Raw genomic sequence first — 13,989 nt, 5'->3', positions numbered from 1 at the left:
TTTTTAAAATGGTCGCTTTTTGGAGGTGGGAGGGGCAGAGGAAAGGGAGGAGAGAATCTTAAGTAGGCTCCATGCCTTGTGCAGAGCCCAACTCAGGACTCAATCTCATGACCATGAGATCATGACCTGAGACAAAATCAAGAGTTAAATGATTAATCAACCGAGCCACCCAGGTGTCCCTAAAATGGTCACTTTTACTTTTCAAATTGTGAGCCTTCTTTCTTTCAAGGTCCATGTTCAGGATCCTTTTCCTACCACCCAAATGATTCACATGTCAGAGCAGCAACAGCATATCCAAGGGCTCAAACTATCGGGCATCTATTTGACATGATCCTTGTCCTTGAGAACTCACTAAGCTAAGTTTAATGAGAAAATCAACTTCCTAGACATCCCTGTCCAAGTAGCTTATAATGATAGTAGCTGATTATCAGATGAAAACCAATTTCAATACCTGTACATTTGAGCAACTGCATCCCATGTAAGATAAGAACATCTCTGGATCAGTCAATCCTTTCCCTGGGAAACTTCATGCTGGTTTTTATATAGTGTTAAACAGTTTTGTTGACCAAACATTGTCAATCTATGGATTAGTTTCATTCCTTTAGCTGTAAGAAACAGAGAACAACTACGTAGTGATGTCAGTGTGCCCTCATCAGCCAGGTTAGATCACAATCCCATCCCTGTGGTAGCTGGTTATGATGCCTGATTGATACCTCTACCAATATCCTATAAGCTGGGGGCGGAGCTCCTCTAAATGGAACCAGCACGATAAGGACAGGCTAGTAGCTGGTCAACAATGAATACCAGAGTCCACAAGATACTGATTCCCTTAAACTCAGGCACCCCCACATCATATCTCTCGGTATCTTCCATAGTTTCTAGCACTATCTTTGAAAACAGAAGTCTTTCAGTAAATGCTGATCAAACAAAGAGGATGTAGGGATGTAAAGACTTTTTTCCAGGGGCACCTGGCTGGCTCAGTCGGTGGAGTGTATGGCTCTTGATCTCAGGGTTGTGAGTTCGAGCCCCACGTGGGTGATTATTTAAAAGTAGAATCTTTAAATAAAAGAAAGAAAGAAAGAGAGAGAGAGAGAAAGAAAGAAAGAAAGAAAGAAAGAAAGAAAGAAAGAAAGAAAGAAAGAAAGAAAGACTTCTCCACACCTCTGCCTGATCTCTCCTAGAATCTGGTCTGATGCCAAGCCAGAAACAGGGCCCCAACCCAAGCTATTGTGGCTCTAAGGCTTCCAATTTGCACAGTTTCGTGTGGTGGAGGGTCACCTTAGTATAGAATGGAGTCCGCTAGGCTGGATTGACGTGGCCTGGGTTCTTCACAATTACCTCAGCTAAGGCCTCATGCAGGCTGAATGAGAAACCTGAAGCTGATTTGAACAGGCTGCCTCTAGGTAAGGCCAGATGGAATTGTGCCCCGAGGCAAGGAAAAAGACAGAACGAACCCCTTTCTGGTGCCTTGTGATATCTTTCTAGTCAATCATCATGCATTTCTCAGCCTAGGCTCTATGGTACAGACTTCCTAGAATCCTCAGACACACAACAAATCTCAGTTCTTCTCTGCAAGGAAAAGGATTTCTATTTTCCCTCTTTGCCCTCCTCTTTGGGAACTCCAGTCATCACGGCCCTTCTGTCAGTCACAATCCCCTGAGAAGGCATTGAAAGCTAAGCTGGTTTGGAAAAGAACACACTTGATTGTTAAACCAGACTCCCCGCACATCTTAGAACTTACTGACACCTGCTGGACGGTTTCCCTCTCTCTGGAAAGCATCTGAGCAGGTTTTTGATCTATGAGTGATGGTCCCAGGACATTGGCTTCTGGACTGGGATAGAAATGGAGAACTTTCCATGCTCTAATGAGCGCTGTGTCAGCTTAGTGAAAATGTGCCTCCTTCCCACTGAAAACAGACTTGAGAATCTCCAGCAAGCTTCAAAGACAAGACCCTATGGTAAAAATGAATGCAAGAGTAGCAGACAAAGCAGGTCAAGATTAGAAGGGTGGAATTGGCAATTCTGGTCAAACTCTGGGTTCCTATGTGTTTTCCTGCTGGAGAAACTGAATAAAATAGGGCTTCAGAAGCATCCATTTTAAATATATTTTTTTAATATTTTATTATGTATTTTTGAGAGAGAGAGAGAGAGAGAGAGAGAGAGAGAGAGAGAAGGAGTGGGGGAGGGGCAGAGAGACAGGGAGACACAGAATCCAAAGCAGGCTCCAGGCTCTGAGCTGTCAGCACAGAACCTGACATGAGGCTCAAACTCACAAGCTGTAAGATCATGACCTGAGCCAAATTCAGATGTTTAACTGACTGAACCATGCAGGCACCTAAAAGCATCCATTTTAGAACATAATTTAAGGCATTCCAGAGCCCAGGAGATGCTGCTTGACTGGGTCTGTGTTGGCCCATGGCAAATCCTAAAGGAAGTGAATGTAGCCCTCGGTACTCTCTGCTCTGTCAATTCAAGATATTTAGCTTCTTTGGCTACCTTCTCCAACTCCTAACGTTTCCAGGGCAATGCATTCCTCTTACTAGGGAGGAATGACTCAATAGACTATTGTATCCAGTGAAACTCATCTTTAAAGAGAAACTAAGGGTGAGATTTACACTAAAATCCAGGGAATCCATCTTAATGGTAGCATTTTAAACTTCAGAGTAGGCTAATGTGGAAGCTACTGAGGGGCTTCTGGGCCCCTCAATGAGAACATGTGGGGCAGTTATCTGTAGGCAGCTCCTAAACAGAGCAAGGTAGTTATTACTGCCATCTTGGCCAAGCACTCATCCTGCATGGAGACCAATTGCTGCATTGCCCGCTTTCCAACTTCTCCTTCTCTCAGGAAACCAGAGAAGCACTGGCTAGCTGGGTAGCTACCTGCAGACAGACTGGAAGACTCCTTCTGGAACAACTTTCCTTCCCACTCTCTGTCTGGACCACCCCTCCTATCTGGGGTAGTGGGTCACAGGAGCAGCCCTGAAACTCCTCTCATCTTCCCACCCAAGGAGTTGAGCTAAATGCAAGAAGAGGGAGAACAGACAAGTATGTGCTTCTGAGGAAGTGGAGGGGCCAAGAGGAGGCCTGAAGCCAGTGCTGAGGAGAGAAGGCCTCCCTGGGAGTGGGCTGCAGCCCCCCTACAGGAACACAGCTTACCCATGCCAACCTCAGAAACCACATGCCTTCATTGCAGGCAGGAAATACCAACCTCAAAGTCTCCCCACCTTTGGGGCCCCCTCCCATCTCCAAAATGCTTCAGGCCAGAATTTAGGGATAGCTCTGAAATTTGAGTTCTAATAGCTGGGTGTTGCCTACACTTGCTGTTTTAAATGACCTCTGGTCCCCTGGGGGTAATTATACAGTGGGCTTTGAGGGTTTAGGGGTGGGTAGGCTAATACTGGCAAATGCCAAAAGAATGTACTATTTCCCTTAAAAGCCTGTTAGGGCTAGAGACTCCACTGATGAAAGAGGTCAGGAAAATGCCATGATATTACTTGCTTTCTACCCTAACATTTGGCCTCTCTGAGGCACTGCACAAGGAAGCCAATACTGCCTGTCAAGTATGAAAGACATTGCTATTTAGTAACTCAGGTACCAGTGGAGAATGTACTCCAACAACCTACAGTTCAAGGATTTCCAGTATCTGGCCTTCACAGCTATCTCCAATCTCTGAGTCCTCCCCTCACAGACCCTCCTCTCTATTCCTGGTATCCACATTGTTCTAGCATAGCCTTTTGTTTACAGTGTTCCCTGTAGCCCCAGCTGCACCCCTAGAATCTCCCCAACCATTTATCTGAGTCCTCCAATCTCTGAGTCCTCCCCCCACAGACCCTTCTATTTCTGGTGTCCACATTGTTCTAGCATAGCCCTTTGTTTACAGTGTTCCCTGTAGCCCCAGCTGCACCCCTAGAATCTCCCCAACCGTTTATCTCAGTCTCAGCACATTTCAACACCCAGCCTGTATCCCACCTCCTAATGAAGCCCTCTGCATCTGCCAATTCCAGGTCCTCCCACAGCTCTCAGTATCTCCCCTGGTCTGTAGCATGCACTTCTTACATTGTTACTTATATTTTTATTTAGGCATCCTTTCTTCTGGAAGACAGTAGGTGCTGACAAGGAAGGCACTTTGTCATACATCTATTTGTATCCCCAGTTTAAACTCAGAGCCTTTCACTGCAAGTTACCAGGGAGGTATCCTGGATATGGCGTCCCTTTCTCTCCATGGACATTTCCCATGACTTCATGACTTCATCCTAGCCCATTTCAATACTGACTAGCCCCAAGTTTTATTAAGTTCTTCTTTTCACAAAGCCAAAATGAGCAATATCTGGATCTGCCTCTTTTTTTTTTTAAGTTTATTTATTTATTTTGATAGAGACATAGAGCGAGTGGGGGAGGGGGAGCAGAGAGAAAGGGAGAGAGAAAACCCCAAGCAGGCTCCATGATGCCAGCACAGAGCCTGATGTGGGGTTCAAACCCACAAACTGTGAGCTCATGACCTGAGCCGAAGCCAAGATTCAGACCCTCAGAAACTGAGTCACCCAGGTGTCCCAGGTCCCACTGCTGCATCTGGGCAGCCAGCAGCTCTCAATTTTTAAGTTGAGATATGCTTCGCCAGACTAGAGACGTTCAGTTCTTTTGCCTGTTCTTCATTTATTGTAGTTTCCAGATCCTGTACTGTCCCCCTCTCCTGGGAGCTTTCTGGTTTCCAATATCCCTCATGAAAAGTGCTGCCCAGAATTAAGTGTAATATTCAGCTATTGAATATGTGCAATCTTAGCCCAAACAGAGGGAAGGAGGCACTTGAGGAAGGTCTTTTTATGTTCATTGTGATGACGAACACAACTGGATTCCAATGATCTTTGCTTAAAACAAGGAAGAAATGCTTTTTAAAGCAAGCAAGCAAGGATTTTTACCCAACCAAGGGATTCCAGTTCTAAAAAAAACCAAAAGTGTCAGAATTAGAACCACCTGGATTGCAACATGGAATCCATTTTTTAAATTTTATCTCACAGCCTTTTGATGGTATAGTTGTGGTTTGTGTGTGTTCTACAAAGAAGTTCATGTACCTGGTTATCCAGGAATATGTTATGAACCAAAAAGGGAACCAGAGCAAGTTAGAAAATGAAGCGCATCCAAGCTGCAAGCCTCCCAAACCACCACTGGCTGACTCTCCAAGTACCCTAGCAGTCTTAGAGGTGCTCCAACACCCCGGCTCCCCATCTCTACACTCGTCCCCCACTCCTAAGCCTGCTTCTCGCTCCTCAAAATCTCTGAAGTTCCTTTAAAGGGCCAAATCAAGAGAATGGAGTCATCAAATTTAAGAGGAAGGCCACCAGGATCACATGATTTCCTTTTCCCCAAGCCACTCAATGTAGCAAGTAATACCTCGTTTCAGGGTTTAGAAGCCTAGATTATTTTCTCTGGTCCTTAAGGGCCTTTTATGTATCTATATAGGTTTAAGTAAGTGAATTCTCCTCACTGACCTTCAGCATACTTCTACTCCAAAATCTGTAAAACCAAGTTTACAGCGAATGAAGAAAGAAGCCTCATTTCTTTTCATCACGGAAGCTTCTGATCTCTTGTTTCTTTTTACCTCTGAGGTGTTCATTTTCTGTACCATCAATGGCAACCTTTCCCTGCCTGTTTGCTTCTATTTTCATAGAGAAAAGCAATAGCTCTGGAAGGAAAGTCCTCTAATTCCGTCAGAGAGTTTGAGGGATTTGCCTGAAGTTGTACAGCCAGTTAGTCTAAGAGTGCATCTTATCTAGCCCCGACTAGACTCTCAGCTGCCAGGAGGCCAGAAGAGACCAGACTGACACACTCTTCTTTCCAGATCCCCACAGTGGCTGGTCTTTGGTTGATGTATCCAAGGCCACCTTAACACCATGGGTTAGGCTGGGGTCCATGACGGAGGCTTCTTAGGCATGTGATGGAAAGGAACTGTCCCTGAGCCATTCAGTGTAGACTTTGCTTGCAGAGACCCTGGTGTTCATCAGTGAATCTTGCACCTGCTCATATCACCCCCTACCGCATGCATGGTGCTATTCTGAAAGACAGCAGCTGGGCTTATGACAAAAACCAAAAAGACATAGCTCACAGGCTCAGTGTTTTGCTCTATCACCTGGAGTCCTAATAAATTTTCTGCCCAGGCAGGAAGTCACGGGGAACCCCCGTATTCACCCAGCCTGAATTCCAGGAGCCTGTTGCTACCAACCTACACAGAACAGAAACCCACGTGGTTTGGACACATAAGCTTTGGGGAATATAAATAAAATATTCAAGTGTCTAATCAAAATACTGAATCTGTTAATTAAATTATATATTGATACTAAAAGTCAGTTATTACATAAAATAATGCTTAATTTAACATTTTTTTCCAGTTTACATTCAGTCTCCACATACATTTTCCGTCTTCATGACAATGGCCAATTTTTTTTTTTATCCTTTGCTGAGTTATCCAGAGCACATGTCTTCACGTTTCACTTGTTTGACATATAGTACTTTTAAAAATCAGGCATGATGATGTTGCTGAAATATTTCCTCCAAACCGTAAACTTTCATAACAACAGGAATTTCCATTCATCCTATAGGTTAACAGCACAACCACTTACTTTTTTTTTTGCTTTTGTGACTGTTTGGAAAATCCTACAAAAAAAAAAAAAAAAATGATGAGGGACTGCACCCAGGAATAATTGTGAAATCTGTGTCAAATTTCTATCCCTCCTTTTAAAATCTGATTTGCATTAGTTGATCTCTACAAAAATGCAAAACTAGGAGTGGCTGAATCGTTTCAGGATGTCTTTCCTAAAGAGCATTTTGTAGTTAACAAAAAAAGGAATTTGACCTGGAATATGAGTAAGTTCATGAGAACCTGAATAACATTGAGAATTCTATCTGTATCTTCCCTCTTTCTGTGAAATAACTTTAAAGGACAAAAGCTTGCCGTATAAGCAAGGAAGTCCCAGTTTACATCTATTTTCCTGGAGTGATTATTAATTGTGCCTCCTTTTATTCTCAAAAGTATCCCAGTTTGGACAGTAAGTTACATAGTTACTCTGCTTTTAGCAAGGAGCATACTATATATTGTCATTCTGGTGGCCTTGCCAAGGCATTCAACATATTGGCCATTCAGCAAATTTCCTGTGAGACTAATACCCACACGGCTGCCAGACAGAACTCAAAGGCACAGTAGCTGAAAATTAAAGCAATGCGGCTAATTATCTAAAGTGATATTACAATGTCTAAGATTCTGGTACTTTGACTGCCAGTCAACACAGCATCTGTTTCCAAAGGAAACAATTTTTTTTTTAATAAATCTTTAAAAGAAATCTAATTATAAGAAACTCTTTCAATTAGTTAAGAAGAGCTGCTTTGATCTGAGAACAGTGCCTTTATTATTAGTTTAATGTTTCTAAATATTGGGAGGGAAGTTGTCTTTATTAATTTTATGATTTAACCATCCATACTTGCCAAGATGTCTCGGCTAAGGCACGATTCACTTCCGGTTGACCGGCCGGCCGGCGAGTGAGCTGTGTGTAATGAATAGTGTGGGTGCAGGTGGAGCAGGTGCCCCCTGCACCCGAACTCTGGGTCCCTGAGACCCCCAGCAGACGTGCAAGAGAACTTCCCTCACTTTTTGTGGGTTGGGCTGCCTGCACAATGCCGACGCTTGTGCGGAGACTGAAGAGGACGTATCTGTGCAAATCCACTCCCACTCGTCAGAAAATCACGTTGAGCACCAGCTCGCCTCCTGGGAGATCAGGAACTTCATCTTCCAACGTAAAATCTGCCATGCAAGGAAAAACCCCGCCAAACAAAAACTCAAAAACTTGCTGGTGAACGCTCTCTTCTTCTATGTTTCTCCATTCCTGCCTCTAAGGGTTGATTGCCTGAGTGTAAGGAAATCAGCCCAGGTCTGAGACACATGTACCCCAGAGTTAAGGCATTTATCACACTGGATGTGGGATATGGTTTGCATTTAGAGGGTCACTAAATAAAACTGCTTATCCTTAAATCACCTATGATATTTTACATTACTCATGGCCCAAGATCTCATGACAGTTGGCAAGATATGAGCTCTTTCTGTGTGTCCAGCTTTGGGCAGCCCATCTCCCCAAATCCACGGATAATGCAGTGAAAAAGGGGTCTTGTCGAGGGGAATGTCTCTCAGGCATCCCCTCTCCTCAGCTATATAAGCGTCTCGCTCAGCTGCTTAGCAGCACAGGGAAGGTTCTAATGGCACACTGTCCTGCAGACACACTGGCTCCATAGAGAACATCCATCCTGTCTGCCAAAGCTCTAATATGATTTTCCCTGCAGTGAGGGGGGTCTGAACAGAGAATAACCAAAGGATGGCTGTCCCTTAAAACAACCAGGACCTCAAAGCCTTTGCCCCAGCCCCACACTGTGAAGAATAAAGAGAAAAGAAATATCTCCGACATCTCTCCTGCAGTCTCTGAATTTCTAAGACAATGGCCCCTTCAGCCTTTCTTCTTGAAAAGAGTTTTCCCCTTCCAACCATTTTCCTGTCCTGACCAAGAACACGATGGGAGAAACTGGGAAGGTGGGAGGGAGGAAGGCCCAGCTATTGAGGCCCGTTCTATTTCCTCACCACCTTTTATGTCCTGGTGGCCCTTCATGCTTCCTTCAACGATATTCCCATGCCTTCCAGGGTTTCTTCTTTGAGAGGAAGCTGAATTAAGAGGGTAGAATATGAAGCCAACTTTGCCAAGTGCCCTTGAAAGGTGAGAATTGATTTTTATGCCTCGGCACCCTTCTCCTACTGGCCTTTCTAGACACATTGTTTCGACACTCAAATGTGTCAGGGACATCCTCAACGTGGGGCTGTGGCCAAGGGCTAAAACCTAGATACATATGGCCCAAAGCCCACAAGGTGATCGGCAACCTTGTCCCCTGAACTCTCCACTGGCCTGAGGCCTTGGCTGTCTTTTGTAGCCTATTCCTGTGGAGTGTTGTCTTGGCCTCACTTTAATGCCAACCACTAGCCTCTCTGTCTCCTGAAGTCCCAGGAGCACAGTGACCTTGCCAATGGCTTGGCCTTCCAAGTCTGAGGCTGTGCTGCTTGGCTTGAAGTTGTGCTGTGGTGAGCGCTCACAGCCTCCTCTCTCTGCTCTCAGGCCACTGGCTTCCTCGCCTGCTGCTGCACCTCCCAGGAGGCCTAGCGGAGTTGCTGGGAAAAACTCAGGTCCACACCACCCAAGCCGCACCTCCGCCTTCACTTTTGGTTCAGAACTGCACCAGTGTTATGTTGATCCAGAGTTGTTTCTCTCTCTCTCTCTCTCTCTCTTTCATTTTCTGATCCTGACTACAGACCAATAAAAAGGAAATTTTACCAGATGATGCTTTTTTTTTCTATTTTTTATTTTTTAATGACCAGATTGTACCTGCTAGTTCTCAAGAAAAACTCAACTTCTCAGAAAGCTTTTAAGATACTTTCTTTGAGTGACATTTTTCATCTTGCAAAGACTACAGCCTTTACTCAAACAGATTTTTATCTTTTTTTTCTGGGGTTTGATGTGGAAATCTCACTAAGTTCTTCCATCTAGAGTATGTCAGTATTTGATTGAAATGCTAGTTTGAAGGCTTGCCCGTTAAACCATTTCTCCTTGCATCCTTTTAAAATTAATGCGTACTTCTAAAACTAATGATGTATTTAACATCGGAAATAAGCTAAACCTGAAAACTCACAGAGCGTTTCAAATAGATGCAGAAGATCGCCACCTTGTGGCCACTGTGGAATCTGCCACTTGGACTTGTGCTGGTTTGTCACCGGGTTTGGGGCCCTGCCGCTAATTAAAATAGAGGCCTTCTAATGTGATCTTTTCCCATGCGGTTCACACCCTAATCCTGATTCTTTTCGGGTCCACTTGTGGAGATTTCCTGCAATTTGGAGAAAGGAGTCTATTCAAAGTGGCCTCAGTGGTCTGAAGTGGTTTGAAGGATGCCTTTTTGGTCCTTTAACTTGGTTTCATAAGGAAAGGGAACAACTTCAGGGGACCCCAGCTCTTTGTTTTCTTCAAACCCTATATGCTCTTATCCCTGTATTTTTTTTTTCAAAATGTGCCCTAAGGGGATACATGTACCACCATCCTGAAGGTTATATTTAAAAAGCAGGTCTGGGCACACTTACACTAAGACCTAAGAATTGGAATGTATAGGGAGAGGTTCTGGCATTTGCATTTTTAACAAGTTTCTTAGGTGATTTTTTTTTATGTTTGATTTATTTTTTGAGAGAGAGAGAACATAAGCAGGGGAGGGGGGCAGAGAGAGAGGGGGACAGAGGATCCAAAGCAGGCTCTGCACTGACAGGCTGACAGCAGCAGGTCTGATGTGGGGCTCAAACTCAGAACCGTGAGATGATGACCTGAGCCCAAGTCAGACGCTCAACTGGCTGAGCCACCCAGGAGGCCCTCTTAGTTGATTTTTATACACATTAGATTGCTAACAGTGCTGCATTTTAGTCTGTGCAAAAAAGAAATTAGACAGGGGTCTAATGAATTAAACAGTTGACCCTGAGGAGTCTCTCTTAGGCCCTGGGAGGCAGGGAATTTGGAACAGAGGAGAACTCAAGACACTAATGCTGTTCCAAAGCTCCTGCCTATCTGAATGTTTGCTGTTTGAACAAAGACACCATTAAAGACTGCAGTGACCTGTGACTTCAGCTGGACCCTCTAAACAAGAAGCCATCATTTACCAAAAGAGTGACCCCCTTATTTAGGGCGCCTCCCTCAGTTTGTATGGGAAGCAGCGAAAAGGAAAAAGGAGAGGCTACCATGCTCCCTGTGTCCAGCCCTCCAGAAGCTCCTCACCAGGTAGTCATGGATGTGGAACCCAGGCTGGGGCAGGAGACAGGACACCAGCTTCCGGGCCTGACTCTCCCACTGATTAGCTTTGTGGACTTGGGCAGGTCACTGGCTTCAGTTGTCCTCATCTATAAAATGGAAGTGGTTGGATGACCGTTATGGAATTTCTTCCACCACTAACCAGATCTTGTAATGTTGGACTTTCAGAGGAAGAGGACTAGTCTTTGCTATTTGCAAGAATCCATTCTTAAGGAGTGTCACGGTGAAAGATGAGATCCTTTGTCAACATGAAAATGACAAATAACAATAATAAATAACACACTTCTGCATTGTCAACTCTCTGTGGGAAAAAACTTCAGCACTGGGCCAAGAGATCTCCAAATTTCCCCACAACTCTATGATCTCCTCATTTCCTTTCCCCTCCCCCCACTATAACCCAAAGACTTCAGCTCACCCTGTCATCACAGACTCGCTTCCTGTGCCCACCCTTCACCCCAGGCCTCTGGTGAATGGATCCACTTCCTACCTGAGAACTTATTTTAGAGGGCACTGAAATGGCTGCAAGGGATTGTCTAGTCAGAGATTATCCGGCCCATCCTTCTTATTATCTTATTCAAACTCTCCACCACCAGGTGCCACTTCTCTGTGATTCCATCACTACCTGGGTAACCTGGCTCAGTTCTTAACGCGTGATGTGATAATCAATCTGCATGCCTGTGGCCCTAGACGTAAGACCTATGTCTACCACACAGTGAATATTCAATAAGCATTTTATTGAATAAACGAAGCCAAGAATGAAAAGTGAGTAAACGAATACATAAAGAGTTAAGGAGATGGAAGCTGATTATTATACAGAAGCTTCACACCTATTCTCCACACAAGCATGGATGAAGGAAGGCCTGGGTCCAGACTCGATGGGCCCTGAAGTATTATGGGGAGAACCCAGGAATGGAGGTCTGTGCCTAGGGTTGAAGAAACATGGGGACTTATCACAACATTGCTTGTCAAAGCACAAGTCACAGACCATTGGAGGATTGTGAAATCAATTTAGTGGGTTCAGACCAACATTTTAAAAGGAAATAGAACAGAATCGAATTAGAAAACATTTCTTTTGGTAAGAGCAAGTACATTTGATGGAACTTTTGTTTTTATAAGTATATGTGTGTAGGGGCGCCTGGGTGGCTCAGTCGGTTAAGGGTCTGACTTCGGCTCAGGTCATGATCTCACGTTTCATGCGTTCAAGCCCCACGTCGGGCTCTGTGCTGACAGCTCGGAGCCTGAAGCCTGCTTCAGATTCTGTGTCTCCCCCTCTTTCTGCCCCTCCCCTGCTTGTGCTCTCTCTCTGTCTCTCAAAAAATGAATAAATGTTAAAAAAAACTTTTAGAAGTATATGTGTGTATACATATATATGTAATCACACACACATATATAATGATGTAAAGTATGTTTCTACATATTGTGATCAAAAAATATAGAAGCCACTGATTTAGGAAATGCCATCCCTATATACTTCATTGACTCCATTTGAAAAAACAACTTACTTTATGGTATGACTTCCATTTATTGGAATAGGGGGCCCCATTTATAAGCAAATGCATATGGAGTCAATAACTCTTTTGAGAGATCAATGTATTTTCTAATTATATGAAAGTATAATTACCTGATCTTACCTAATTTTAATTAAGTTCAGAACAGGTAAAATCCTTCTAATATATTATTATTGTAAGAAATTTTCTCTGAAATAAGGGTCTTCCCCTCTGTTTTTGCTTTGGTGTCTACCCCTGTGTTACCTTTCTAGGCTGTCAGCATGACACTAGGTCTCCCCTCTTTCCCATAAGGGTAAAAAAAAATCCATTTTCTAAGGGTTAGTGAAAAGAAGTGATGAAAGCAAATTAAAAACCTTAAATTCTAAAGCCAGACTTAAAATAAAATCTATCTAAATATCTCAGTGGGAAATCACAGTGGAAGATGGGATGCTAAAATTAAGATCACAAAGGAAAGAAAATAATGACCGACCCCGTCATGAACTAGAACCCAAGCACATAGGATCCTTTATGCCATATTTTGTCCTCTTCCATCGGACAAATGGCCAAATGTTAGGCTTTCCCTGGTTTGGCTTTATGATACTGTCCCCATTCTTGTCTGTTGACATCATGTGGGATTGTCACCACCACTCTAGTACAAAGAATCTCCTACAACGTCTAACATGGAGGTTTCGAAATGGTGATCACCAGGCACCCCAAACCTAGACATGTGCTGAGGTAAAATGGCTTAGTGTTTGAAAAATGTTACGTTGAACTTAAGAATCAGAAAGCTTCATTTAAAGATTTGGAACCTGGCTTCTCTTAGAAAATAAAAATATTAGGCATTATACCACCCACATTGCTACACAGGTACAATTGTTTTAAACCTTGACCTATGGAATCCCTGTGTTTTGAAATAATAGTTTCCTTTGTAATCTTATGTATGTTATTTCATTTAAAAACAGCATCCTGAGAAGGGATCTGGAAGTTTCGCCAGACTGCCAAAGGGGCCAATGGCCTGATAAAGGTTAAGAACCCCTAGTCTATGGCCAACCAGCAGCTGCTCCTTTTACCCATAATTGGCCATAGTTCTCATCAGTCTTTACTTGCTCCGAGGCCATGCATCCATTTCCATTTTCAACTGCACTGATGCTTTTCCCAGTGTCATGAAATACTTCCCTGTGTTCATATCTCTTTCAAAAGTTGGGGGAAAAATCGAGCCAAGACAAGAGAGACTCGAAATTCTAATACTAAGCTGCCCCACTTGTTTATGCTGCCTCAGTGGTCTCTCTCCACAGGGGTTATGTTCACCATCAGTGAACATTGGTGGAGCACAGCCACTGACCAATTGGAATGGATATTAGTTGTAAACAGGCGATTCAGATGCACGCCGTGTGAACTTCAGCCCTGTGCCTGGAGTCTTTTTCATGGCTGCCCAGTGGGCTTCTCTAGCTCTCTGGACATTATTCCCTGCTGCATCCTCCCTTCTTCCTGGAATATCAAGGCATGGCTGGCGAGGGTGGGGGTGGGGTGGGGTGGGGGGTGGTAATGTTTAGCACATGCTTGGGAGTGTCAACACTAAGAGTATCCTGGGGAACAGGGCAAACCAACTCCTTTTCTGTTTCTCCTTTTCAGCAAAG

At 43.9% G+C, this 13,989-nt stretch overlaps 1 long non-coding RNA gene across 1 annotated transcript in view; it reads left to right on the top strand.

Moving 5' to 3' along the window:
- The window catches only part of LOC123598958, a 45,946-nt gene extending 36,586 nt beyond the window's left edge, over positions 1–9,360 (top strand). The window contains exons 3-4 of the long non-coding RNA XR_006712896.1: positions 8,675–8,747; positions 9,141–9,360. This is a non-coding gene — a long non-coding RNA (uncharacterized LOC123598958). The remainder of the gene's footprint in view (positions 1–8,674; positions 8,748–9,140) is intronic.
- Positions 9,361–13,989: the final 4,629 nt, after the last annotated feature.

The sequence above is a fragment of the Leopardus geoffroyi genome, chromosome C1 (genome assembly GCF_018350155.1).
Source record: "Leopardus geoffroyi isolate Oge1 chromosome C1, O.geoffroyi_Oge1_pat1.0, whole genome shotgun sequence".
NCBI lineage: Eukaryota > Metazoa > Chordata > Mammalia > Carnivora > Felidae > Leopardus > Leopardus geoffroyi.
Note: the sequence above shows the minus strand (reverse complement) of the source record. Positions and strands in the feature narration are given on the sequence as shown.